Consider the following 27,532-nt stretch of genomic DNA (forward strand, 5'->3'; position numbering starts at 1 on the left):
CTTCTCTATTTATGTTGCCATGTTAGAGCTCCTGATCTTCGTAGGAACTAGATAATGACCTATAACGTTAGCGGGACTCCACTGCTGCATCTCTAACGTGGAGAAAATGTATTTACATTTTGTGATGCTGAATGCTCACCCACTTCATGACCTTACCATCTGTTTCCATCTGTGGAATATTCCAAACGACCAAATAACATTAAAATCACCTAAAAGAGTTTCTTTATTAGTTATAAACTTTTACAATTCAATTTAAAAAGTTTATAGTCCTGAACGCTGTGAGAACTACCATTTTCTGGAGCACCGACCTGCTCTTTATCACTGGGGTCTGACAGCAGCTCTGACCTTTTCTAATATCTTTTACTGAAAGGAGAAGATTTGAGGAGTAGATAATAAATGACCAAGGCTTTATTGATATTATGATGTGTAATATTTAAAACTGGTTATGGTTATTAGACCACGGGAGACGATGCCTTCGTACATAATCATCTGTTCCCTGTAGGCCAGCTTCCTTCACTGATAAAACATCTTTTATGAGTTTTAAAACTTGCAGAGCCAATAAAACCCTGCAGGAACAAGCAAGGGTGCGTGCTGCTCAACATTTCATCAGAACTGTCAGCCCAGTTCAAAGGCTGGACAGGTTGGAGCTGCTGCTGATCTCAGAGAAGGGGAGTACAGCTGGGTGGGCAAGCTCCTGCAGCATTTTTCCCCTTGGAGGGGCAAAACTAATAACTCTGTGATCCCATGGAAGATTCAATTTCTCTTGGTTGCAATGAAGGGAGCACTAGTCCAAGGGTCTGTCCCTGGGCATCCTTGTTCATAGTCAAGAATCTTAACTAATGGAGGAAAAGGGGCATTTTTCCCTCCCTCTCCCAACAAACCACCCATCCGGTTGGTATCATCACCACTTCCAGCACTGATAAGCTTAAGTTCCTCTTAGACCTCTGAGAGCTAATGCCTTGGGTAAGGGGAGAGCTATCGGAAACCTCAACTGTCCACTGCCTCTACGTACTTCCTGCTCTACCCATGCCCTCACACCCTCATCCGGCTCTTCCTTTTCCATATAGCACCCGAGGCATAAATCAGATGCCAGAACCACTTTGGAAATCTGACCACTAAGCTATTAGTTTTAACCATTTAACTACCACACCTTGTTAACACGGATTGATTTCAAGTAAGGGAAACGCTTCTCTTCTTATTGTTTGTCTAACTGTTTTGGACCTTTTTTATTCTTCCAAATGAATTTAATAACATGTTCAATGTGAAAAACCCTGTACAGTGTGATTCCAATGAACACGTCAATTCGTGGATTCACTTGGGAGAATTTGCCTGCTTACAATATTGAGTTTTCTCATTGACAAACATGATCCCTCTCCATTAAATTCACGCCGACAGAGCTATCAACTATCTCACTATACCCAACAATTTAAATCCTGTTATCACATCTTATAACAGACATTATTCAGACATATGCACTATGCGACACGATAATAAAGTCAATACAGGAATTGTCAAAGAAATTTTTGCTATGCATATCTCTCACTACGCTGATAAGTTTCTGAGTGAGACAGGGGATCTGAATTGTTATAATTTATCTCCCTTTAAGCAACAGGAAAGGTAATTAGACAAGACATCTAGACCTCTTCAGCAGTAAAAAGCGGAATCGACATAAATAAATACAGCGTTTGGCAATCACTACTTTAAAATACAAGAAAATGTGTGACTAAGGAATGGTGGTTTTATCATATTATTTGACTATGATTCTAGATTCTACAAATGGCAAGGTTCTTGCAAAGTCATCCTGGTTGTTTTTCTAACATCACTGTAAATTCGTTTGTTACTCTTATTGGCTATTGGAATCACATCTGTTTATTTCCTGGAGCAGTAAATGTTTTGAATCTGTGCTGAAGAGAAATTTACATACAGCATCTCCAGAAAAGGTTTATTGGAGCAAATAATCTCTGAACTAGATCTCCAATTTCAAAATCTCATAGGAGTTGAGATTTATATCTGTAGTTCAATAAACAACGGCATTTTCATTTTGTTTGTTTATGAGCCTTGTTCACCCAAAATAAGAAAATATAAAATTTAATACCTGGATGATCCAAAATTTTTAGTAAATAAAAAAAAAATCCATAAGTTCACCATTATGGAAAAAAAAGCAAGATGAAACAATATATGAATATAGACATAGTCATGCATTCACATTTAAAAATTTTATTATACTACCTTATAAAAATCTGTATCACAAACACTGGTTTAAAGACTTGCTTTCCTTTTGCTTTTCTGAACTTTACACAAACAATGTCAGCTGTTCTAGTGCAAATGATGAGCGACAAATTACAGATAGGAAGACGAACAAATACACATACACAGAGGAAGAGAGAGAAGAGTATAGATTTGGGAAATATCTTACTAAAAACTGGGTTCAGTAGAAACATATCCTGTTGGTTCTGCTTCTCCGGAGAATGCTGACTGGTACAGGTACTGAAAAAAAACAGGGCCTTCTGGGAACTTTAGTAGAAAAAAAGAGTCAAATGCAGATGTGAATGTGGAACACAAGACCCCACCCCCATTTATAGAAATACTAAAGCAAGCACAAACTTCTCCCAAAACACAGAATGACCATGTGGCATATAGGAGCTAATCTCATCTGTAACTTTATTTTTTAAGGTTTTATTTATTTATTTGACAGAGATCACAAGTAGGCAGAGAGGAAGGCAGAGAGAAATAGAGAGAGAAGGGGAAGCAGGCTCCCCACAGAGCAGAGAGCCCGATGAGGGGCTCGATCCCAGGACTCTGAGACCATGACCTGAGCCGAAGGCAAAGGCTTAACCCACTGAGCCACACGGGTGTCCCTCACATAGGTGTACCTTAAGCAACACAGGGACTCCCAGTGACGTTGGGGTTACACGTATTCACATTTGCATTTTCAGAATGCATTAATCTTTCATCTCCTTCCGCCCACTCTGAAGTTACCCAAGATGGTGTCAGAAGGCAGCATTTTTAGAGGGTTTTTCTCTCTCCGATTTGTTGACCGCAAACCCTTGAGGAAGTGATCTCATCAACCTCGTCCAGGAAAGGACTTTAAAGTAGCTCTTCCACACTGTGAAAATATTTGCATTTGAACTGCTGACATTAATAAGCACTTTATGTCACCCTCCCCAGACCATTTGTTTATTCACGGGAATTATTCATTTACATTGGTCTCCTCAGTGATATTGCTGCTCCTTTGAACGTGACTACTGGGCATCTGTTTCCAGAGCTCTTCCCTCAGCCTAGTTCACTGCCCCACCCAAGCAACACGTATTAAATCAACCCATTCTACCCAGGAACGTATTTGGCTGCAAATATTCTGGCCACGGTTGTGAAGGAGAGATGCCCACCTTTCCCAAACTCATTTCCACATTAACACCTCTGCCCTGGTTCCCTGTGCTTACAAGAATCTTCCCTCCGTGTGATTCACTGGGTCTTTCTATCACATCCGAGCTCTCTGCTCCAAGTCATGTGCTTACGGAGGTCTTCACATGCCCTGCGTCTGGAAGAGCTCCCCCAGCCCTGCCCTATCCCTGCAAGCTGTTTTATTTTCCTCCCTCTCATTCATGACTGCCTGAAATCATGTTGTTTATTTATTTGCATACATGTTTTATTGTCTTCTCCTACACTGCAAGGAAAACACTGTGAGGTCAGGGATTTAATGTGGTTATTCCGCTGGGACACAGGGGGCAAGCAGCGAATGCTTACTGAATAAAGGCCAGATACCCGTATCACTGAAAGCTCGTTTGTCTGGCCTCTCTGGACAGATCGTGAATCTGAGAGCCACACCCATGTGCTGAACACCTACTATGTTGGGCACAGAACCAGGGGCTTTACCCACATAGGTGCATGTTTTTAATCTTCACAGGAACCGCATGAGGTGGAAACAGGAGTCACATTCCCCAGGTGACAAAACTCAGACCGACAGGAGAGGCGGCGAGAAGTAGCAGCGCCAGGATGTAAAGTCGGATCCGCGGGCTCTGCCTCTGCATTCTTCGTATCAACACTCCTGCCCCAGCGCCAGGATGTGAAGTCGGATCCGCGGGCTCTGCCTCTGCATTCTTCGTATCAACACTCCTGCCCCAACGACAAAACCCATCCCCTCCCCAAAAAGCAGTTCCCTGTGAAAAATACCAAAATAATTTTGAACAAAGCTCACATTGTTAAAAACCAGCATAACTGACGACATAATCTGTGAGCCCCACATGCAAAAGGAGAAGGGGGTCCCTTGCTAAAACATGAGGAAACCTTGGAAGATGGTGACAACGGGGCAGTAATCATTTGGTAATGTTCCAGGCCCTTCTAAGAATGAGACCCATGTGACCATCCACATCGCACTCCCATGAAGACAGCCCCAGAAACACAAATGTATCCTTTCATGGTGATCAATTTGGGAGGGATGATGCTCTTATTAGTTGGGAATGTTCTTTAGAAATCCAGCAAGCATCCAGCTAGCAACGCTCTGCCCTGTGTTTTCTCCTTAGCACCATGGCCGCGTTGGCAAAAACTCAGGAGGGATTTCAGGCACAGCCTTCTCATGGCAACTGGGCTCCTGCAAATTCCATTTGGTTTCCAGTTTGTAAGAGGCAGCAGGAAAATTTGATTAGGATTCCTCAGGCCTGAGCAGGTGTCAAAATAATTTTCCAAACCAGGAAGTAAAGCTTCCTGACAAGCTGGCTCTCTTGGCTTCTGTGCTTATAGCTCTTGGCTGGTGAGGTGATCCTGGCCTGGGAATACGGAGGATGTGGGCTCTTGGCATTGAAAGAAGGAATGTGAGCACATGGATTTACCTCTGCCCGTGGGTGCTCTTGCTCTCTTTACTGCCATTTTCTGCGCCCCCACTTCTAGAACTTTTTGCAGCTTCCCCACATGCAGGCTCAGATATCTCGACCACCATCTATGTGCTGCGGACACCTGCGGTGTAACTCGAAACTTGATTTCTCAGTGTTTGAAGACCCCCACCTGAATGTCCCCCGGGAACCGTGAAGCAAAAATGTATACCGAGCTCCCTTCTAACCTCAGTCCACAAAAGGTTCTGCATACATGTTTGTGGACTAGAACTGAAACCCAAAATGCCCACCTCTGCAGATTTTCCCATTTGTCCGTTCACAGGTACTTGTCCACCTCCAGTGAGCTACTGGAGCGGGCTGATTCTGACCCCCTCAAACATGTGTCAACCCCAAACCTGGAAACACGACCCCATTTGGAAAAAGGATCTTTGTGTATGTAATCACATTAAAGATCTCAAGATAAGATCATCCTGGATTAGGGTGGGCCCCGAGTCCAGTGACAGGTATCCTTATAAGAGACAGAAAAGAAAAAGAGGACACACAGATACAGGGAAGGAGGCCTGGTGATGACACAGGCAGACCTTGGAAGGATGTGATCACAAACCAGGAAATGTCAGGAACCACCAACAGCTGTAACAGACAAGGAAAGTTTCTGCCCTAGAGTCCTCGGATGGAGCGCTGCTCTGCTGATGTCTTTAGCTCAGATTTCTGGCCCCCACCACTGTGAGACAGTACATTCCTGTCGTGTCAAACCACCAAGTTTGCAGTAATCTGTCCTGGCAGCCCTAGGAAATCAAGATGGCCATGCTCTCTCAGGATGAGACCAACAGTAAAATCAGGAAGCAGATGCTGTACTGTCACGAACAAGATTGCCAGAGCAAACTGAGCTCACCAAGTTAAATGTGAGAATCAGATAAACAACAAATAAACCACATGGAACATTCGTTTACTAAAAAACTATCTGTTCTTTGACATTCGGCGTTAACCGTATTTTTATTTGCTAAATCTATCGATCTGCGTTAGGAAGAAATGTGGTCAGAGGTCAAGTTCTGGAGTGGGGCACATGCTTAAATGAGAGTGGTCATGGAAGGCTTCTCTGATGAGGGGTCCTTGAACAGAGCACCGCATGAAATACAAGAGTGATTCCTGCCACCTTTAGGGCCATGGTCTCCCAGGCCCAGGAAACAGGAAGGCCAAAGCCATAAGGCAGGAATCTGCTGGCTAAATTCAGCTTTATTCAGTAATATGGGCCACAAGATAGCAAATCTCATTCTCTTCTGAAATCCAGAATGTTCCTAAACTAAAAACAGGAAATCTGTGCTAAAAGATTCACCAAGCTATTGATCTCAGCTTTTAATGAGCTGGACTTAGATTATTTGCATGTCAAGAAGGTCTGGTGTCCAAGTTTTATGATCCTCTTAAATAAACACAGGCAACCCAGCAAGTAATAAAACAACACAAGACAGGCTAGAGTTGCCATAAGAGGAATCGGTGGCATATAATTAAAGCAGAGGCCAATATTTATGTGCTTTTTTTCTCTGCAACAGATTCATTAGCAATATCTTAAGCTATTGTATGGACTTAAATTTCTTGTGCTCTTGGCATCCATTCAGAAAAGGAGGTTTTATTTAATTTTTAAAGGTTTTTCAAAATTACAGAACGCATGCAAACCCACTCCAAACGCTTACATAGAAATGTTCACAGCAGCATTATAATAATTATTATAATAGCCTACAAGTGGAAACTCCAAATGTAAAGTTGCTAAATTTAGTAAATAAAAACCTAAAATGTGTCGTTCCATTTGAATTTCAGATAAACAATAGATAATTTTTTTTTTTTTTTAGTATATCCTAAATTATTTGGGACAAATTAAATTGGGCGTTCTGCATTAAACCTGGCAACCTTACCCAAATGTCCATTACCTGGTGAATGGATAAACAAGATGTATTCTAACCATACAACAGGATACTCTTTGGCCTTAGAAAGGAATCAAGTACTGATACATGCTACAGTGAATCAGGAACTGGCAGGAACAACCAAAAGCTATAACAGACAAGGAAAGTTTCTGCCCTAGAGTCCTCAGACAGAGCTCTGCTCTGCTGACATCTTTAACTCAGACTTCTGGCCCCCACCACGTGAAAGGATACATTCCTGCTGTGTCAAACCACCAAGTTTGCAGTAATCTGTCCTGGCAGCCCTAGGAAATCAATATGGCCATGCTCTCTCAGGATGAGACCAACAGTAAAATCAGGAAGCAGATGAATCCGAAAAGCATTCTGCTAAGTGAGAGACACCAGACAAAGAAGACCATGGAAGCGTGAGATTCTGCTTACATGAAATGTCCAGAAAATAGACATTATGTAGAGACAGAAAGTAGATTAGTGTTTCCTTGGGAGTTGAGGGTAGGACTAGGAATACACTGTAATCAGACACAAGGCCTTATACTAGGATGATAACATGTCTTTGAACTGGATTATGGTGATCATAACATAATTTGTGAATTTACTAATAAATTAACTGTACACTTCAATGTTTGGGTTTTATGGTAAATTGTATCTCAATAATGTTAAAAAATATGTGCTCATTGCCACAAGTCAAATAATACAGACATATGTAAGAACACTGAACTTCTTTGTCCCCCTGGCTCTTTGAAGTAGACTTGGTGTCTCTCCTTCCACACATCTAAGGCCCATACAAATAGCAAATATACTGGCATACCTTATACGTACTACTCTGCAACATCCATGCGTCATTTTAAAAATAACAGGCATACCTTCAGGTGAATCTACAGAATCTTCTAAATACTTGCATGATATTCCAAACAAAGACACCTTATAATGTCCTCATTGTTTAGTTTTTTGATGAAGATTTAGATTCATTCTTTCTTTCTTCCTTTCCTTTTCTTTCTTTCTCTCTTTCTTCCTCTCCCTTTTCCTTCCTTCCTTCCTCTTTCTTTTTCTTCTTGCCCTTTCAAAGCATGCTTCAATAAGCCCTCTTGATCATACATTAGAGAGAGCCACTTAAAATCAGCAAAAGGTTTCAAAATGACTAAAGAATGTCAAGATACTGAAGCATCATTAAAGGTCAAACATTTTACCTCATGTTGATATTGTGCTCTTAGATTAATTTAGACTTCATATCAAATGATGAAAAGGTTAAATTATGCATCCACCATCCCAAACGTTTGTTCTTTATTTTAAACACACAAATATGCATTTGTGGCCTACACACCAGACGAGGCATATTTCTCGAGTATAAGAGCCATGTACTGAGCAGGTTACAACTGAAGTTGTAGAATATGATGTCAGTGGGATTCTAGTCCTTTCCACAAGAGCTGGATACAGAGAAAAATCAAAGATTTTTTTGAAGTATGCAAACGTTTATCATCTCTCCGGACATACAAACAGAAAATCGCAGCCAATCTGGTAAGACCATGGTGAGAACTGAGTATCCTAATGGGGATCATCAAAGGCTTCTATGATGACTTCTGAGGTTGTTTTTTAAAGATTTTATTTATTTGAGGGAGAGAGAGAAAGAGAGAGTGCACAAGCAGAGGGAGGGGCAGAGGAGAGGGAGAAGCAGGCTCCCCACTGAGCAGGGAGCCTCATGTGGGGCTTGATCCCAGGACCCTGGGATCATGACCTGAGCCCAAGTCAGATGCTTAACCCACTGAGCCACCCAGGTGCTCCCTGAGCTGAGCTTTTAAAGGCTTTAGCGTATGCAGTGGGAAGAAGGAGGAAGTACTCCAGGCAGAGGAAGCCAAATGGAAAAAAGGCTCAGAAGCCAGAAACACGCTAAAGGGCATGAGGAATGATAAGCAGATGAGCCTCTGGAGTCCGAACCATGAGGCAAAGAGGAGACAGAAGATGAACAAATCATTTGGGATGCATTCAGCTGCAAGTAAGAGAAAAATCTAACGAAGGAAGAATATGGGAATTTATTATTTCATTGAACAAGAAGTCTGAAGGTAGGGTATCCATGAAAGGGTAACTTGAAGTTCCAAAACTGTCTTCAAAGAGTCTGTTTCTCACTATCTTTCTGCATTGTCACACTCAGAATACTGGTCCTCAGACCTGAGACTTCTGGGTTCTTAAGCTGCCACAGTTTCAGGTATTTCTTTTTTCATATCAATACCCAGGGGAAAACAGGAAAACTCTAAGCTGGAAAGCACCACCCAAGCAGGCTAACCCTGGGTCCGTGGGGTGGAATGGGTTATGCGCCGCTGCTTAAACCTAGTCACCCAGCAAAAGGAGCAAGATCATCCAATCACTGCTGGTTTGGGAGAGACGAGCTTTGCTTAGCTTCCCCTAATGGGCCTGGTTAACTGATGGAAGGAAGAGACGGGGTTCTGCTACTGAGGAACAAGGTGGCGAGTGGCTTTGCCACAGTGAAGTTAGGGATACAGCCAAGGGCTAAAAATAAAAGAGCTTGGATGTTGCCATACAGTTGTTTTCCTTATTGTCAGTATATGAATACTGTCTTTGCAGCATGTTGCTGTATTCATACAGACTAAACTATAGTGTGTCTCCTTGATAACTTTTGCCATCTCTCTAAACTGTATCGGTAACATTATTACACACCTAAACTCTATCTGTAACCTTGCTTGCTTGAGACTTTATTTTTTTAAAGACTTTATTTATTTCTTTTAGAGAGAGAGCACAAGTGGGAGGGGCAGAGGGAGAGGGAGAGACAATTCCAAGCAGTCTCTGCTGAGGGCAAGGCTTGATCTCACAACCCTGAGATCATGACCTGAGCTGAAATCAAGAGTCGGATGCTCAACCGACTGCGCCACCCAGGGGCCCCAAGACTTCTTTTTAAATTATCATGTGTGTTTTTTAAAAAGATTTTATTTATTTATTTGACAGTCAGAGATCACAAGTAGGCAAAGAGAGAGAAAGGGAAGCAGGCTCCCTGCTGAGCAGAGAGCCCGATGTGGGGCTTGATCCCAGGACCCTGGGATCATGACCTGAGCCAAAGGCAGAGGCTTTAACCCACTGAGCTGCCCAGGAGCCCCTAAATTATCATGTTTTACACATAAATAGGTTTGAAAAGAACATTTTACACTAGTCTCCAAATGGAAGTCCATATATAAATTCCCATAAATCAAAGGTATATATATTTACACTATGAATAATTCATACTTGTTTATATTAACATTTATATAAACATACTTCTATTTATTAATATATTGATATAAATGTATAGTGTAATAACTATATTTTCATATATAATATAAAACATGAGAGAGATATATAGGTAGATAGATTATATAAATAAATAAATTTTGGTAATCTCAAAGAAAACTTAGTAGCGACTGACCATAAACATACGTAGCCCATCTACTATAGCTTTGGGTGCATTCGTCTTCTGTGCAAATGCCTATAAAACAAGGGTTACTGCTTTATCCCCAAGGCATGAAAAAGTAGTAATCACTACCAGTAGGCCAAGGCATAAAATATGTATGATCTTCATTCCCCTTTTATACTGAATCTAAATCTTAATCAGGAAGTAAAGGGGCTCTCTCAGTATTGATTTGGTCCATTCAGGCAAAAGAGAAATGGTTGAGTTCCACAGAAGCTTCTCCATATGTTTATCTATATCCACGAAGTGGAGAATTCATTTGCTATCTCTAGTCTTGAACTTTCTGGAGACCCTGACCTGTACAGTCACCATCTTCCTGGATCAAATTTTGATCTCTGTATTTTCTGATACTTCAAGTTCAATGGGTTCAAAACCAAATTAACAATTATTCTCACAAAAGAACCCTTAATTTCCTGCTGACTTCTCATTCCATAACAATTATACAACCAGATGATATGTAATAATAATAATACATAATTACCTATTCTGTGCAAGAGTCTGTAATAAATGTGTGACGGTCCTCATCTCAATTAATCATAGCAGATTTATTGTGACCCTTACCCTCTGATATAACAGTGATGCTTAGAAAAATCTGTAAGAAAGACACTCATTCAATGAAGACCACAAACATTGTAAGTGGTAGGCTATCTGACACAAAGCTTGAATCTAATGAAATGTGTCATATTATTTTTACCTTTGGTTCCTCTGTTCAAGGAATATTCCCTATCTTATGAGCCAGAGCTTTCTTTTCATTATAGACACTGAAACTGCCAAATACTTTCTTGGATTCTGTTGCAGCTAAGACATGCTAGAACTCGTGCTCTAAGCTCTGTCATTCAAGCCCATCCACTCCAGATTTTGAATCAAGATAGTGTTAAGATAGAGTTAACACAAGGAAGGCAAGGGAGCTGAAGAGCAGTAGTAACACCCATCCTCCAGGGGGCGGCAAATAGCAGCATTAGCAGCAGCATCCTGGGGCCACCCTGGGGGCATTGGTAGTACCAACTCCCACAGCTATGACAGCTGTGTCTCCAAAACACTAGTTTGGAGGCCTTATTTCTGGCTGCATAGTTTCCAGCCCTGTTTCTCTGACGCTCCCAGGGACTCTGCAAACCACCTAGTTTCTCCTACTAAATGTCTTTTTGTTAAAACAAGTAAATGATGATTTCTATTGTTTGCAACTAAAAATCCAGAGTGAACATTTCTTAATACGTGCTCAGCACCATTATCTCTTTAGCTCCTCCCAATTTAGTATCTATCGAAGGTGCACTTTTATGGAAAGAGGAACAGAAATGGTAAATACTTAAGCAAATATAACTATTCTTTTCCTCTAACGTTCTTTAAAGTGTGTCTGAATGATGAGAGGAAAAATTATAACACTGTCAGATGAAGCTTTCACTGTCTGTAAGCGTTATACATCAGGCGCCTGAAACATAAAATGCAGAGACTCCAGGAACCTGTCTCTACAGGTGTCAGCATTCCAGGCACCTGGGTGGCTCAGTTGGTTAAACACGTAGCTTGGGCTCAAGTCATGATCTCTGGCCCTGGGATGGAGCCTTGTGTCAAGATCCCTGCTCTGTGGGGAGCCTGCTTCTCCCCCCACTCTTGAGGCTCCCCCTGCTTGTGCTCGTTCTCTTTGTCAAACAAATAAATAAAATCTTTTTAAAATTATCTACATTCCATGTGCCATGGTAAAAAAATGAGTTTAAGTAGATCGCTAAGATTTATATATGTATACTGCAATTCCTAGAACAACCACTAAGACATTATATAAAGAATTTTGCCCACATTTGGGCTTTGCTGGTTAGGTTTCATTTTCTTTTATCTGATAATTTAGCAAAAAAGAAATGTAAGCACTGTTATGATTTTTCTTGTTGTATGTGTTACAAGGGTGAACTTCATTTTATGCTCCTTATCATTCAAATGTCTTTCTTTCCTCAACAGCTGGCTGAAGGAATTAAGCCATCTGCTATTGGGGAGGGAGGAAATAAGAATCATTGGAAATAGTTTTCAGTAGTTGGTGATGAATTCATCCTTATTACTATACAACTTCTTGCCTCTTTTACTAATATTTCTGATAACACACAGAAATATTTATTGAATCATGATTCATAATAATTCCTTTAAAAATATAAATATGACTCAAATCAAAACAAGTGCCAAGTTGTGGCATATTCTCACCCCCAAGCTAATTGAATGGTATGAGGTATGACTTGTGCCAGAGGAGAAGATACCAAAAAAGAAAAAAAAATTGATGACATCATGGCTAGTCTCAAATAAATACATCAGGAAGCTTGGGTACCAAACTACTTCTGGATTCATGAAGTAATGGTTATGGGTAAGAGGACTTTAGAAGAAAACACATCTAATCACTGCGGTTAGACTGCATGAGCTCTCCTAGGGAAACAGAGTCCCTGCACTTGACCCTTGAAAACTGTCTGATATGCAGTTTGGCAATATATTCCCGAAGCTATAGAAATGGACACGCCCTTTCAATGTTACTTTACTCAGCAAATCTAAGCGAATGGACAACGCTCCTAGTAGGTGCCCAGCGCTATTTGATGGATGGGGCAGGAAACAAAGCCAGTCTCCTGCGTAACTTGTTCTTACTGGAATCTAACATCTAAGATTTCATCCCAAAGAAAACTTGTGAATAGTAGGCTCAGATATCTAGCTATGAGAACATATATCATGACAGTATATGTAACAATGAGAAACTGGGGAAAACCTGAAAGCCCAAAACCATATTCAGAGACCAATAAGTAAAATAATGTACACCCATGAAAGGAAGTATTATGAAATTTAAAATTGCATTACAGAAGACTATTAAGTGACAGTGAAAGGATTTAAATGTCTTAACTAAAAGAAACAAGCTATATAACAATATACCCTCTACAATATAATCTCATTTTTAAAAATCTGTATGTATAGAAAATTTCCTAAGACTGCCACTACAAACTGAGTGGCTTAAGACTATAGAAATTCATTTTCTCTCAGTTCAGGAGGCTGGAAGTAGAAAGTCAAGGTCAGCAAGGCTGATTCCTTCTGGAAGCTCTGAGGGGGAATCTGGTCGTTGCCTCTGTCTGGGTTCTCCAGAGAAACAGAACCAGTAGGAAATTGAGCTATCTCTCAGTCATAAAGAAATATATAATAGATACTGGGATATATTGGAATTGGCTCACACAACTTTGGAGGCTTAGAAGCCCCAAGATCTACAGTCAGCAAACTGGAGACACCAGACACCCAATGGTCCAATTCCAGTCCAAGTTCAAAGCCTGAGAACCGGGAGAAGTGATGGTGTACCTTCCAGTCTGAGCCTGAGTCCAAAGACTGGAAAAGATGGATGTCTCGGTTTGAAAATAGGCAAAGAAAGGATAATTCAGGAGAATCCTGCACTTTTGTTCTAGTCAGATTTTTAACAGATTGGCGAGGTCCGTCCACATCATACAGGGCCTTCTGCTCTACTCAGCCTACAGATTTGAATGTTATGCTCACCCTGAAACACACTCACAGGCTCACTCGGGATAATGTCTGACCAAGCACCTGCTACCCTGTGCCCAGTCAGGTTGACACGTATATTTCACCCTCACAGAAGGTCGGAGTCATTTTTTAAAAATTTCTTTTTACTTACATTCAATAAATTAATATATAGTGTCTTACTTGTTTCATATGTAGAGTTAAATGATTCATCAGTCAGAGTCATTTTAAATGACTCTTATTTTACTTGTCAGGGAAATTTTGAATTACTGCCATAAAGGGGGAAAAAAACAACAATAAGGGCCTTTGGTCATAAATAGAAGTTTAAAAAAAAAAACATTAAAACCAGACAATCCACCTAAAAATTCATTTTGTAAACCATCCATGATGCACTGACTAACCTATTACAGAGAAAGTGTTATTATTCCAATTACAGGTGGAAAGTCCTAGAAAGGCATAATTAAATCCCCAAGGTCACACATCTGAAATGCAGATAGTATTGACTCATGCCCCGCATTGCTGCAAAACCAGAGCAGTGTTTGGGGAAAATAAACTCAACAGCAAAAAACGAACTGGACGGAAACAGAAGAATAAGGAGCAGAGAACAGAGGGGGTAAGATGGAATTGTAGGACCAAAACAGAGGGAAAAATCTAGAAACCTAGATGTTGTGGGCTGAATTGTGTCCCCCTGCCCATGGCCAAATCCACATACTGACGCCCTATCTCCCAGCTCCTTAGGCTATATCTGAAGACACGGTCTTTGGAGAGGTAATTATGTAAGAACAAGGTCCTTCAGGTGGGCTCTCATCCAATAGGACTGATGTCCTCATAGGAAGAGGAGAGTAGGACACAGACAGACACAGAGAGGAGAGCACTGAGGACACAGGGAGAAGAGCCATCTGTGCACCGAGGAGAGATGTCTCGGGAGAAACCAACCGCTAACACCTACATTTCAGACATCAGCCTCCATAATGATGAGAAAACAGTTCTGTTGTCTAAGCCCCCCTCATGACCCAGCAAACTAATTCCGAGGAACCACCAGACGTGGATATTCACTTCCCACGCAGGACAGTGAAGCAGGGGTGAGAAGAGAGGGGGTCTACCAGCGCTCTGAGACGTACAGACTCCCACCCCCACCCAGGGCTAGTAGAGAAGCAGGGGAGGGATGAGGTATCGGAGAGCTGCCCGCTGCTTTTCTTTATGATCCCTCCTAATTTCTAATCCCTGCTGGGCCAGAAATTATTTTTATGGTGGGTAGAAAATTCAATAGTTTACAGAACATTCTTTCATGTTATGACTACAATTATTAGTAAGTTTGGGGGTAAACTGTCTACTTTCCAGAAGTTCTGAAATGATAATGTGCAGTAGGCTTCCAGCCTTCACAAAATTCTCTCACAAATTGCTGGGTTTTTCAAAAAGTCTTAATTATAAAAAATGGTGAGGGTTCAGAAAATACTTTTAGAACCATAGACACACAACCGAGATTGAGTAGCAGTTAATATATTCTATTTTCTTTACATTTTTAATCTTTCTCTTTTAAAGAAAATAAATGAAAAAATACAGAAAATAAGTGATAGATTCATCTTGTCCTATCTTTTATGTATTTTCCCTCCTTCCTTCCCCAGAGATAATGACCATAATATTATTAGACCTTGATATATATATACACGCACACACACTCACATACACCTTCACATACCTTATACATCTCCACATCTATATGTAGATATATAGATATGTGTGTATATATATATATATATATATATATATATATACATGCTTAGAAACATATAATATGGTTTCCTATACTTTAAAAATATAGATATGGAAAAATAAATAAATAGATAAATTGTAAACTTTTTTTTTTCCTCAATATTACATTGCTGAGATTTACCCTTGTTGTAAACGCTGAACTCACGGATATCTGCTGGTGCATAATCCACTGCACGATTCCACTGTGGTTTACCCATCAGTTCCCGCTGATGGAAAATGAGGATGTTCCACTTCTTTCGCAAGGCCAGACAGCGGCAGTGAACATCTCTGCATTCGTCTGTTGGTGCACAAGCAACTTTTTCCTTCTAACTCTCGTACCCTCTGCTCATGAACTTCCCCTCTGATCTTTCCCAGGAGTACCTCCGCCCTCCCTTGGCGGCAGTGTCAGCCCTATGATGAATTTGCTGATTGAAGCTCGACGGAGACAACCAAATCCACTTTTATTTGTAATTCCAGCTTGGATTGGAATCCGAGTCTCCAGATGTTGGGCAGCATGCATCATTTAATAGGAAATCATATTAAAATGGTACTGAGTCCTTGGGTAAATGGGTTGATAATTTGAGAAGGCCATTAAACATTCCATTAATCATTACATTGCTGGACGGAGAAAATATTAAACTTTTCTTCCTTACCTAGTCTCAGAAAGAGTCATAGATCCTGACTCCATCGGCAAAGGAAAATGGACTCTAAGAATGTGAATTGCAAAATACAGTGAGATTTCCTATCAAATCACGGAAGTTGCAAGCGTCTCCTCTTAAAGGAGGGGCTTTATCTTCTGAGGGTAAGAGTTAATGTCTTTAAATTATAGTGTTATGGGGCGCCTGGGTGGCTCAGTGGGTTAAGCCGCTGCCTTCGGCTCAGGTCATGATCTCAGGGTCCTGGGATCGAGTCCCGCATCGGGCTCTCTGCTCAGCAGGGAGCCTGCTTCCTTCTCTCTCTCTCTCTGCCTGCCTCTCAGTGTACTTGTAATTTCTCTCTGTCAAATAAATAAATAAAATCTTTAAAAATAAATAAATAAATAAATTATAGTGTTATTATAGCAATTCATGTTTTTTTTTAATTTTTGGGTTAAAATGCAGGGCTTTCATTTTGAAAGGTGGCAACATCATGGAAGCTGTCTCCTTCCCACCTCAAGAGAAGTGGTGCCATGACGGTTACGTGGTTCACTTACTAGGGTTCTTGGAAGCAACAGGTTAAGAGTTATTACTATGATAGCTGCTTATTATTTTATTGAGTGCTTATGACAGATACCATGATGCTCACTTCACATACCCTAACTTGCTGAATACTCAAAGCCAGCTAATAAGACAGGAATTATTATCCCCACGGTTAGAGATGAGGACACTGAAGAACAGAGAAGTCTAACAACTTACCCAGCACACAGCAGAACTGAAATGGAATCCAGCTCTGCCTCAATCGGGACCCTATACTCCTACCCCTTCTTTGGGGCTACACTGTATAGTTTTAGCGACATGAAGATGAACCAGACACAGACTGTACCTCTAATAAGCTCATGTTCAATGGCATGAAAGAGGATGAGCTTCACGAGAGAAGAGGCCTGTCCCATCTGTTTTTCCACCCCATCCTCGACACTTCACAGTGTACGGAATACAACAGGTGCTCACGAATGAACGAAGGAAGGACTGAATCAGTCAGGGAATGTGAGGGCCATGGAGGCTTCACTCTAGAGGTGAAAGGTTGGTCAGTATCTGCAAAAATGAAGATGGTGTGATTGGGGAAAAGCATTCCTGGCAGGGGCATGTGCGAGGACTCCAGAAGGCACAGCGTAATGGGGACCAAGGAGAAGGAAGTCACGTTGACCGGAGCAAACTCATAGATGGGTGGGCAACGATGCAGCGGATGGAATTGGGTTCAGACGGAGAAGGATCTCTTGAGAATTGCTCAAAAATATGAACATATAAAAGTAAGACATTTTTAATCTGTAGTGGCAAAAATTTAATCTGCAGTACAGATGTAGAGGAACATCTGTTTTTCTCGCTGGCCCAGCACTATTTCCTCTTCTGATTTTGATGCCCTGATTTTTCTTGAGAAATAAGCTTTTTCCACACACATTCTACCACTGCTCAGCTCAGAGGGAGACCGGGGACTGGGGCCAGTCCATCAGCACTCTCCAGTTCCCTCCGCTTGAGGATCCATTAAGGGATTAGCACACGACACAAGCAAGTAGCGTTTTACAGTCAACTCAGGACCTCTGTCTGAATGACTGAGAAATGTCTAAACTCCCACTGGAATTCCTGAGCTCAGGCAATACCAACCTGGAGGGTTACTTCCTTAAAGAGGATCTTCCTTAGAATAAAACTAAAGCAGACAGAGAAAGAGATGAAGTTCCAATCACATCCTCCTAACCCTGGGATCCAGCCATGCCTAAAGCTAGAGCTACCCTCTGACCATCCAAATACATGACTCACTAAATTCTTTTTCAAAATATTTGCAGTTCGAAATCTAGCCTCTGGAGTAAGAGCAGTGGATTTCAGGTCCCCCTCTGCCATTTCGAGCTGTGGGGTCCTGGAAAGTAATGACACTTATAAAGGGTCAGAAAAGTGCCTGCTCTATAATTAACCCTCAGTACCTGTCGCCATTATGAGGAAGCTAGTTTTATCCATTGTCTTGTAACTTCCAAGAGAAAGATCCTGTGCTGGTTAGTTTTATGCATTGGTGTGGCCATAGCTTTCGTTCCCAGTTACCCAACAATACATTAATCTGAGTGTTTCCATAAAGATATTTTGTAGATGTGCTTAGCATTTCCAATCAGTTGACTTAAAGACCACTATCATTGATAATCTGGGGGAACCTCGTCCAATCAGCTGAAAGGTCCTAAGAGAAAAACTGAGGTTTTCCTGCAAAAGAGGAAATTCTGCCTCAAAATTCAAGCATGAGCCCCAGAGCTTCCAGTCTGCTGGCCTTCTGTACAAATCTCAGGCTTGCCAGCCCACATAATCATGTAAATCAATTCCTTGAAATAAGTATCCATCCATCCATCCATCCATCCACCCAACCGTCCTTCATCTATCTGTAATCTCCTCCCCACTGGTTCTGTTTCTCTGGTTCACCCTGCCTGATACAGATCCCAACTAATACCAATTTTTTAAAGATAGAAAAGAAAAAAAAATCAATTAATTTTGAGCCCAAACAGTCTCCACTGATAAGCTAGGGTATTCCAAACAGACTGTTCACAAACTATCTTGATTAAGACTATCACTTTCCAACCACCCCTGCCCTCAGTTCTTATAGGAAAAAATGATGCAGAAAGTGAGAAGCCTGGGAAGCAAATATGATCTGAAATAAAATTATTGTTAGGGTTTAAGTTGACATATTGTATGTTAACAGGATTGGAAGGCACACTGTGTTTTTCTGGGCCCTTGATAATTTTCTTAGCCCCAGAGAAGTGTTCATGTTTTTTAAATACTGTAAAGTGCCTCCCTTCTCCCTTCAGCACATGGGGGATGTCATCACATAAATGATCTAAGTACATATAACTACCCCAGAGAGATCGGGATTTATATTCACGGGGAATGCACAGACACATAATTCACCAACGATGCTGACATAAGTGAGTAATCAAAGGGCCTCGGTGGACTATAGATCAATTCTAAATCTTCGATCTATTTAGTACCTCGTTGAATTATACAGCTCTTCGTCTTGAAAACTGTCACTGAGTAGGTAACACTCTGGGCTTGTAACGGCTGTACTATAGGGGCTCCATTTTTAGGGACATGCATGTGGCTTGTGTTTTGTTACATTCAAATGCAAAATTTTACCAATAATTCTGTCGGGACCTCAGTGCTTGGGGCCTTGCGATGATTTAGGGGGCATTCCAGATTCCAGAAGGAAACTTCCCAATTCCAGAAGGATCTGACTGAAGAGACACAGTATTTTGCTGCACGTAAATGGACATAAATCTCTTCCTTCTTGTATGGGAGCTTTTCAGGGTACCATTAAACTAGTTACTGACTCCATGGATTCAACGTTGCTAAGTGTTCTGAGAAGAGGTAACCAGATAAGTAATTTATGTTGATTATCCCCGAGAAGACAGGGCCTTCCATGGTCCTAGGTGTGGGACCATTGAATGAGCGAGGATGAAAGCCACATCCAGACAGACTTCTTTATTAATAAATCATTAGATCTTCCCAAACCTAAATTGAGACTTGCAAGGATTATCTCTCACTCACTCTCCCTTCATTCCACTTTACCTACTCTATCCTCTGTCCCTGGGGCCCTAATAAGACACCTATAATAATAATTTAATATGGATTCTCTGCGGTTTTCTTAATTAAAAATCAATCAGTGAAAAATGTGCTAAGCCTCAAGAAGCACACAGGAGGAGACTGCTGCTCCCTGTGACTAATTATCTAACCATTAGGCAATAAATGAGAATTGCTTTCTGATTAGTCAATAAATTTAGTAAGAGGTGCTTTTTTGTTACTGGAGCGGATAACCGGTTAGACAGTTCCAAATTAGTTTTTGAAAATAAGATCGACATTTAATATGTACATTGATCAATGTCAGGCATTGCACAGGCATCTACCATCTTTTCCTGCAACAACGTCCAAACAAGACTTCACACTAAAGCCTTGCTTGTCTAGGGGGCATGTGGTTGGAGAGACCGGGGTGGAGGGTTTGATTTTTTTTTTTTTTTTTATGATTTATTTACTTGTATGAGAAAGAGAGAGAGAGAGAGAGAGAGAGAGAGAGAGAGAACATGTGTGAGAAGGGCAGAGAGAGAGGGAGAGAAAGAATCTCAAGCAAACCACAGCTGAGTCTGAAGCCTGACATGGGGCCCGATCTCAGACCCTGAGATCAGGACCTGCGTAGCGATCAGGAGTCGGTCGCTCAACTGACTGAGCCACCCAGGTGCCCCGAAGGCTTGATTTTTAAATCGCCTTTAGGAGTATCTGGATGGTACATGCCACATCCTTCCGGTCTGGAAAGAGCCATTTCACCCAGAGGCAAGTCACTGTGCTCCTGGTCAAACTAAAGGACCCTGACCTCCTGGCAGTAACAGATTGGTCCGGGAGCGGCCGTCTCACCGATGCTGGGCTGATCTGATTCTGCTTCCTGAGGAGCTGGAATGGGGCATTGGAATGTCGCTCAGTCTGGGCACAAACGCTGGGAAATGATTTCCCTTCACCACAGGAGAGAGAGAAAAATAAGAACGAGCATCCTCCCTCTCTTAATCGTTTTCTGATTCCTTATTCTTCCTGCTCAGGAGACACAGCTTTTCCAATTCCTTGAAGTCCGAGACAGCGAGATGTACTAGGACAAATTCACTTTTTTCTTCCCCAAAAACGAATTTGAAAGGATTTCTGTTCCTTTCAAACAAACAAGACCAAATCAAAAACAGAGCAGGCTAGGGACAACTTTTATGTCACTCAAAAAGAAACCACTGGAGACATAAAGAAAAAAAGCCACGCTTTTACGTAAAGCCGTCAAATAGATGCGGATACAAAGAAATCTAGAAGCAAAACTCCAGAGGGTTAATCTCCTCAGAGATGCGCAAGGTCAGCAGGTGTTTTCATTCCAGGGACCAGCTGCTGAGACTGAGGGCCACCGAGAGAAGGAGCAATCATACTGGAGATGGGCTCGTCTTGCTTGAACGAATAGAAAACAGCCAAGCTTTGATGAACCTGTGACCTGACACTTAAATTTGAATCAGGAGGAGCCACACATGCAAAGACAATTCCCTCACCCAAGTTAGGCTCTTGGAAATTTTGATGAGTAAACACAGGTGAAGGGTAGAGTCCTGCTCAAAGAGAAACCCCAGGCTCTTGCACTGGAGCCTGCTGCCATCTTGAACTGTGACTATTTCTAGCGTCATGAGCTTGCAGTCAGTCTCCTGCCTCCATGGTCTCATGTTCCCTCAACCTCAGCATCTAGCAGACTGGTGGCTCCACTGTCCTACTGTCCACAGTCTTATGGTCTCCCTGTGTGACCACCTGCCAGTGTTGCTGAATCCCGATCTCATCATCCAAATGTCTAGGATTTTCAAGGCCCCCCTGATGGGAAGTCTAGAATTCCTGTAGTGTTCGGTCTATGCTCTTCTTAAAGGACGACCTAAACTCAGCCTCAAACTATTTGAACCCTGAGGTAAATGGAGTCTTACCAAACTTCTTTTTTTTTTTTAACCAAACTTCTGATAAGATTGAAGATATCACCACCCTCTACCCAATAAGTGAAGTGCTAGGCTCAAAAATAAAGGGGCCACCTCACGCCCATTAGGTTGGCCACTCTACAAACAGCAACAACAGCAAAGGGAAAATCGAAACAGCAAATTTTGGGGTGCCTGGGTGGCTCCATCGGTGAGGCATGTGCCTGTGGCTCAGGTCATGATCCTGGAGACCTGGGATCGAGTCCAGCACAGGAAGCCCGCTTCTCCCTCACCCTTGGCTCCTTCACCTGCCTGTGCTCTCTCCTTCATTCTCTCTCTCTCAAATAAATGAATAAAATCTTAAAAAACAAAAGAAAAAGAAATAGCAAATGTTGGCGAGGATGGGAAGAAATCAGAACCCTTGTGCACAGGAAGTGGGAATGTGAAATGGTGCAGCTGCTGTGGAAAAGTGGGATTTTTCCTCAAAAAATTAAAAGCAGAATTGCCATAGAATGGCCACCCTCAAAAAGAAAAGAAATAACAAGTGTTGGTGGGGATGTGGAGAAAAGGGAACACTTGGGCGCTCTTAATGGGAAACGTAAATGAGTGCAGCCACCATGGCAAACAGTAGGAGGGTTCCTCGAGAAATTAAAACTAGAACTCCCTCATGATCCAGCAACTCCACTTCCGGGTGTTATCTGAAGAAAACAAAACACCCACTCAAATTTCCAATAGCCATGATATGGAAGCCACCTCGGTGTCTATCGGCAGTGAATGGATAAGGCCAATGGGGCATGTTTACATGGCGGAATAGGCATCAGCCTTAGAGAAGGAGGAAATGTTGCCACTTGTGACAGCATAAATGGACCCTGAGGGCATTACACTAAATGAAGTAAGTCAGAGAAAAACAAATACAGTGTGATCTCACTTTCAGCTGGAATGTAAAAACAGACAAACCAACAAAAACCAAGCTCACACATACAGAGCCCAGGCTGGTCATTGCCAGAGGCAGTGACCGGATATCATGGCGCACACGGAGGGGGCAGTGGGGGGGGGGGGGTGAGTGACTGAAGCATATTAAAAAGTATGAACTTCAAGCTATAAAATAAATCATCTCGGGGACGTGATGTACAGCATGGGGACGATGGTTACTAAGACTCTAACGGATATTTGAAAGTTGCTGAGAGAGTAGATCTTGAAAGTTCTTATCCCAAGAAAAAGATGTTGTAACTGGGTGTGGGGATGGCTGTTGGCTGGACTCCTGGTCGGTGGCTAGACTCACGGCGGTGATCGCCGTGCAGTGGCTTCAAATACCAAGTCGCCATGTTGTAGAACTGAAACTGGCGACATGCGAGATGTCCATGCTGTCTCAATTTTGAAAAAGTGGGATTACCTGTCCAGCAAGTCCCTTCTGGGCCAGTTATCCCAAAGAACAGAAAGCAGGCCTTGCAGAGAAACGCGTGGGCCCATGTTCACAGAAGCGTTATTCAGAGTCGCCTGAAGGAGAAAGTAACCCAAGCGGCCACTGACAGATGAACCGATAAACAAAATGCTTTTTACATCCGGCGGAATAGTATTCAGTCTGACACATGCTGCCATTCAGAGAACCCCTGAGGGCACAGGACGGATTGAGTCATCCAGTCAGTAACAGATAAACGCTGCAGATCACCCTTACGGGAGGTACCCGGGGGGAGTCAGAGAGACAGGAAGCAGAGCTGCGGGTACCAGGAGCTGGGGGAGGGTGAGTAGGGAGCTGGTGCTCCGTGGGTATGAAATGGCAGTCTTACGAGATGATAAGATTCCAGAGATGTGCCAACAATTTGAATGTTCTTAACACTGCTCGGCTAAACACTTAAAATAGTTATGATGGTAAATGTTAGGTCTATTTCACCGCCTTTTTTCTTTTTTTTTAAAAGCAAAGGGACTTTGACTCCAGGTGCTTTTAACCCAAAGATGCTGCTAGATGATTAAAGTTGCCAACGCTCCCTAAATCTACTGAGCCCTTGATTTGATCCCGTTACTGAACACCTTACCCCAGCCGGCGGAGAAAGGAAAAGGCATTTCAGCCTCTGCTGTTCGTCTAGGTCAGATATCCTTACACAGTTTTAAAAATTACAGTATATGCAAAGAAGTGGGAAGTGACACAGAGTTAAGACAAAATTCAGTCAGGAGGAAGAGAGCCACACCCCTCAGCCAGAAGTACACATCTCGGGGGTCCTATGACCCTCCCCTCTTAGAAATGACAGGAGCGCTGTCTTTTGTATCTATAACCAACTCTGGTCTGACAGTTGTGTTTTTAGCTGTGTTTATTTTTTTTTTTGTCAGAATTACCCATATTTGCAACCACATCAGTGTGGGAGCATATCATACTTTGTCAATGGTATACCGCTGTACAGCTGAATCAGTATTTATGACATTTTTTTAAGGTTGTGTTTATTTGAGATAGAGAGAGAGAGCAAGCATGAGCAGAGGGCAGTGGGCAGAGGGGGAGAGAGAATCCTTAAGCAGACTCTCCACTGAGCAGGGAGATACGGGGCTTGATTCCAGGATCCTGGGATCATGACCTGAGCTGAAGGCAGACGCTCAACCCTGAGCCCCCCAGGTGCCCCTATGACAAGTTATTTCTAATCCTTATCACTCCAAATTGTTTTGGAGTCATAGGAACTACAAACGAGCATACCTAAAGCAAAGGGTGGGCAGTGTTAGTGAGGTCTGGTACCTGCCCTTGGGAAGCTTGCGTGGGTTTCTCACGGACTGCACAATTACAAATGACACCATGTCGGGGCGCCTCAGTGGCTCAGTGGGTTAAGCCGCTGCCTTCGGCTCAGGTCATGATCTCAGGGTCCTGGGATCGAGTCCCGCATCGGGCTCTCTGCTCAGCAGGGAGCCTGCTTCCTCCTCTCTCTCTCTCTGCCTGCCTTTCTGCCTACTTGTGATCTCTCTCTGTCAAATAAATAAATAAAACATTTAAAAAAAAAAACAAAAAAACAAAAAAACAAATGACACCATGTCTTCCACTCGTCCTGATAATTACGAGCATGATGAGGGAAGGCGCCCATGTTCGGTACTTACTACCGGTCAGTTCACAGTACCATATTCCATCCCTGCCTCATGAAGGCAGCTCCTCTTATCCCCATTCCACAGATAAAGAAACTGAGGCTGAAGGAGGATAAACCACTTGGTGAAGAGCATTTAAGCAGGAAATGAAAGAACCTCCGAGTAGGAAACCCCTATCCAAACTCTGGTTGGCAAATAAACGAACACATCATCTTCGATTGCTTTTTGTTCCCTAACATTCTAAAAACTATTTGAAAATCTCTGTATACCTTGACATATGAAGCTGACACCTACACTTTTTCACTGTAAGTTGAAAAGGAAGTAATTTCTGCAATATTGAACATTCTGACTCTAAAAAAAGCTGCTTCGTTCTTTTCTACGTATTTGAAGGGATATAAATACCATTCCGAGTTGACAGCCACCATCATCCACTTCAAATACAGGAGAACGAGAACGCTCCGCGGAGGCGGAAAGTGTAAACAGCCGATTGTCTTTTTCCTTCGGATTGGCCTTGACTTCACCTCCACCACAGAATTTCCCTCTAAAAGAAGATATTCTGATGCTTCAAAATAGTCCATTAGTCCGCCTACTTCTGTGCAGCACAGGCCCGGAAGGCAAACTAAAGCGTTAATGCTTTGCTTAGATGTTTTGGGACTGTAAGCCCCTTGGCATTAAAATGTTTCACCCAGTTGACTTGTACTAACAATTATTATTAACACGTGACAAAGCAAAGCAATGTACATGTGTGGCAAACATTAATAGGAAATTTATTCCCCATGCACCTGTTTAACGGGACCGATGGCTGAGTCCATGGTGAAGACAGTTGGCCCTGGCTTGATTAAAGGCTGCTTTCCCTTATACCAACTTTCCATTTATTTTCTTTGTTCCATTTGGGGTTTTTTTGTTTGTTTAAGAATTCTGGAATTCTATTCTTCAGGACAATACACCAGAGGAAGATTCTGGATGAGGTAGGACTTTCTTCGGGAAGAGGCCAATTTATAAGAGACCCAGGAAGGAGAACAAGCCTGATGCTTTAATCAAGGTACTTCCTCCGTTGTGGGAAAGAGAACAAATCGAAGTGGTGGTCCTTGAAAAAGAGTCCCCTAAAAGTAGCCACGCATACAGACTCCTTGTGGAGCCCCTTCTGGTGACTTTTTCTTTAAATGACCTCCTTCTTTTGCCAGTCGTCTCCATGTAGTCTGCCCAATTAGAACCACTGGGAGAAATTTAAGTTCTCTTGTCGGCCTCCACCAGCAACAAGGGCTATAATGAATGGATCAGGAGTGAGGCCCAAGCTCTGGTACCATCAAAAATCTCCCAGACAAATCTAATGTGAACCCAGAGAACCACTGCATCAGACCTTTCTTCCTCTGAACGTGAGGTTAGAGTCTAAAGTCTTTAGATGCACGATCCAAAATGGCAGCCATTAGCCACACGTGGCTGTCAGATGTGGCTGTTGAGCAGTGGAAATGTGGCTAATCTAATTTGAGACGTCCTATAAATGTAAAATATATACAGACTGAACTCTAAACTGAACTATGAAAAAAAAAGAATATAATATAAAACATCTCATTAATATTTTTGTCTTCATTACTTTTTGAAACTATATTCAAAGCAGATGTTGGTAGTGCTAGGAAGAAAGATCACCAGCATCTAATTTAAAGATGTAGATTTAAAAATCACATAGATGGCTTGGATTACTTTTCTTTTAAATAGTACTGATCCAGAGCCCAGAAAAAATAACCCTATATTATCCCTTAAATCACCCTTAAGATATAGCATTTTTCCTTATAGAGTAATTCTTAGGATCAAAGAACATGGAGAAATGTTGCAGATGTCTGGGTATTTACCCCATTCTGCCTTTAAGGTAACTATACAATCCCTTGGCTAAATAGGAAAGGGTGAAAAATTTTGAAGTGTCTGCTTGTCGACCAGGTTTATACATTTGGTTCAATCTTAAGCTGAATATATATTAATAGTTAGTAAAAGTATGTTTGTAGAGACCAAATGTGATTTCTGAGGGGGTTGAGGCCCCACCAGATAAACAGGCATAGAAGATGGCTCTTCTGACAGCCCAGAGCCCAAGGTACATTCTCATGTGCCTGATCTCATTTGATGGTTCTTGACAAATCTGGGAGACCACTGAGCTCTACCTTGAAAAGGCAGACAGACTGCAAACATTTTTCTCCACAAGCATAAGCATCTCCCACACATTTTCACCTTCTTCCAGGCAAAGGCAAGAATATGGCTCCACCGACCGCTGGGCTGAACTCACGCCTGCTTGATTTCCTCGTACCCACTTTCACCCAGCATCCTCAGTAATCCCTTTAGACCCTAAGTCAGAGGAGGTCATTGCTCTGCCCCACGCCCTCCAGGGGCTTCTCATATCACTCCTAATAACATTCAAAGTCCACGGTGAGACACAAAGTGCTCCCAGGATCTCATCCCCAATTCCCTTTTCTATTTTCGCTCCCATCGCTCACCCAATTCAAGTCACGCTGTGGTCCAGCTCAGACATATCAAGGACATTCCTGCCTCGGGATTGTGTACCAGCCGTCTGTTTGCCTTCAACATTCTTCCTCTGGTTTTCCGCATGGCCCCATGCCTTCCTTCCCTCAGATCTCTGCTCTCAACAGGGCATCTTTCTTTAACTTCCGAACTCAAATTGTACTTCCTGCGACCCTGGTGATCTTACTTCCAAGCATTGCCATCATCTGCTACGTACCGTTTCGTCTTTATTTTCTGTGTCCCCCACTAACATGTAAAAGCCCTAAGAGAGGTGACCTTGTCCCCATAGGACATCTCTGCATCCCCAGTTTCTAGAACAGTAGGGGAGGCCCAGAGGCACCGGTAAATATTTGTGGAATGCTTACAAGGGAATGGACAACACATATGAGAACACAGATTTGGAGAGGTTGAATGACTTGCCCAA

The 27,532-nt window shown here is 42.2% G+C and overlaps 1 protein-coding gene across 1 annotated transcript in view; it reads right to left on the minus strand.

Moving 5' to 3' along the window:
- The window catches only part of DOK5 (docking protein 5), a 353,468-nt gene that overhangs the window by 265,001 nt on the left and 60,935 nt on the right, over positions 1-27,532 (minus strand). The gene's annotated exons all lie outside the window — the stretch shown is intronic.

Source organism: Mustela lutreola, chromosome 9, assembly GCF_030435805.1.
Source record: "Mustela lutreola isolate mMusLut2 chromosome 9, mMusLut2.pri, whole genome shotgun sequence".
Lineage (NCBI taxonomy): Eukaryota > Metazoa > Chordata > Mammalia > Carnivora > Mustelidae > Mustela > Mustela lutreola.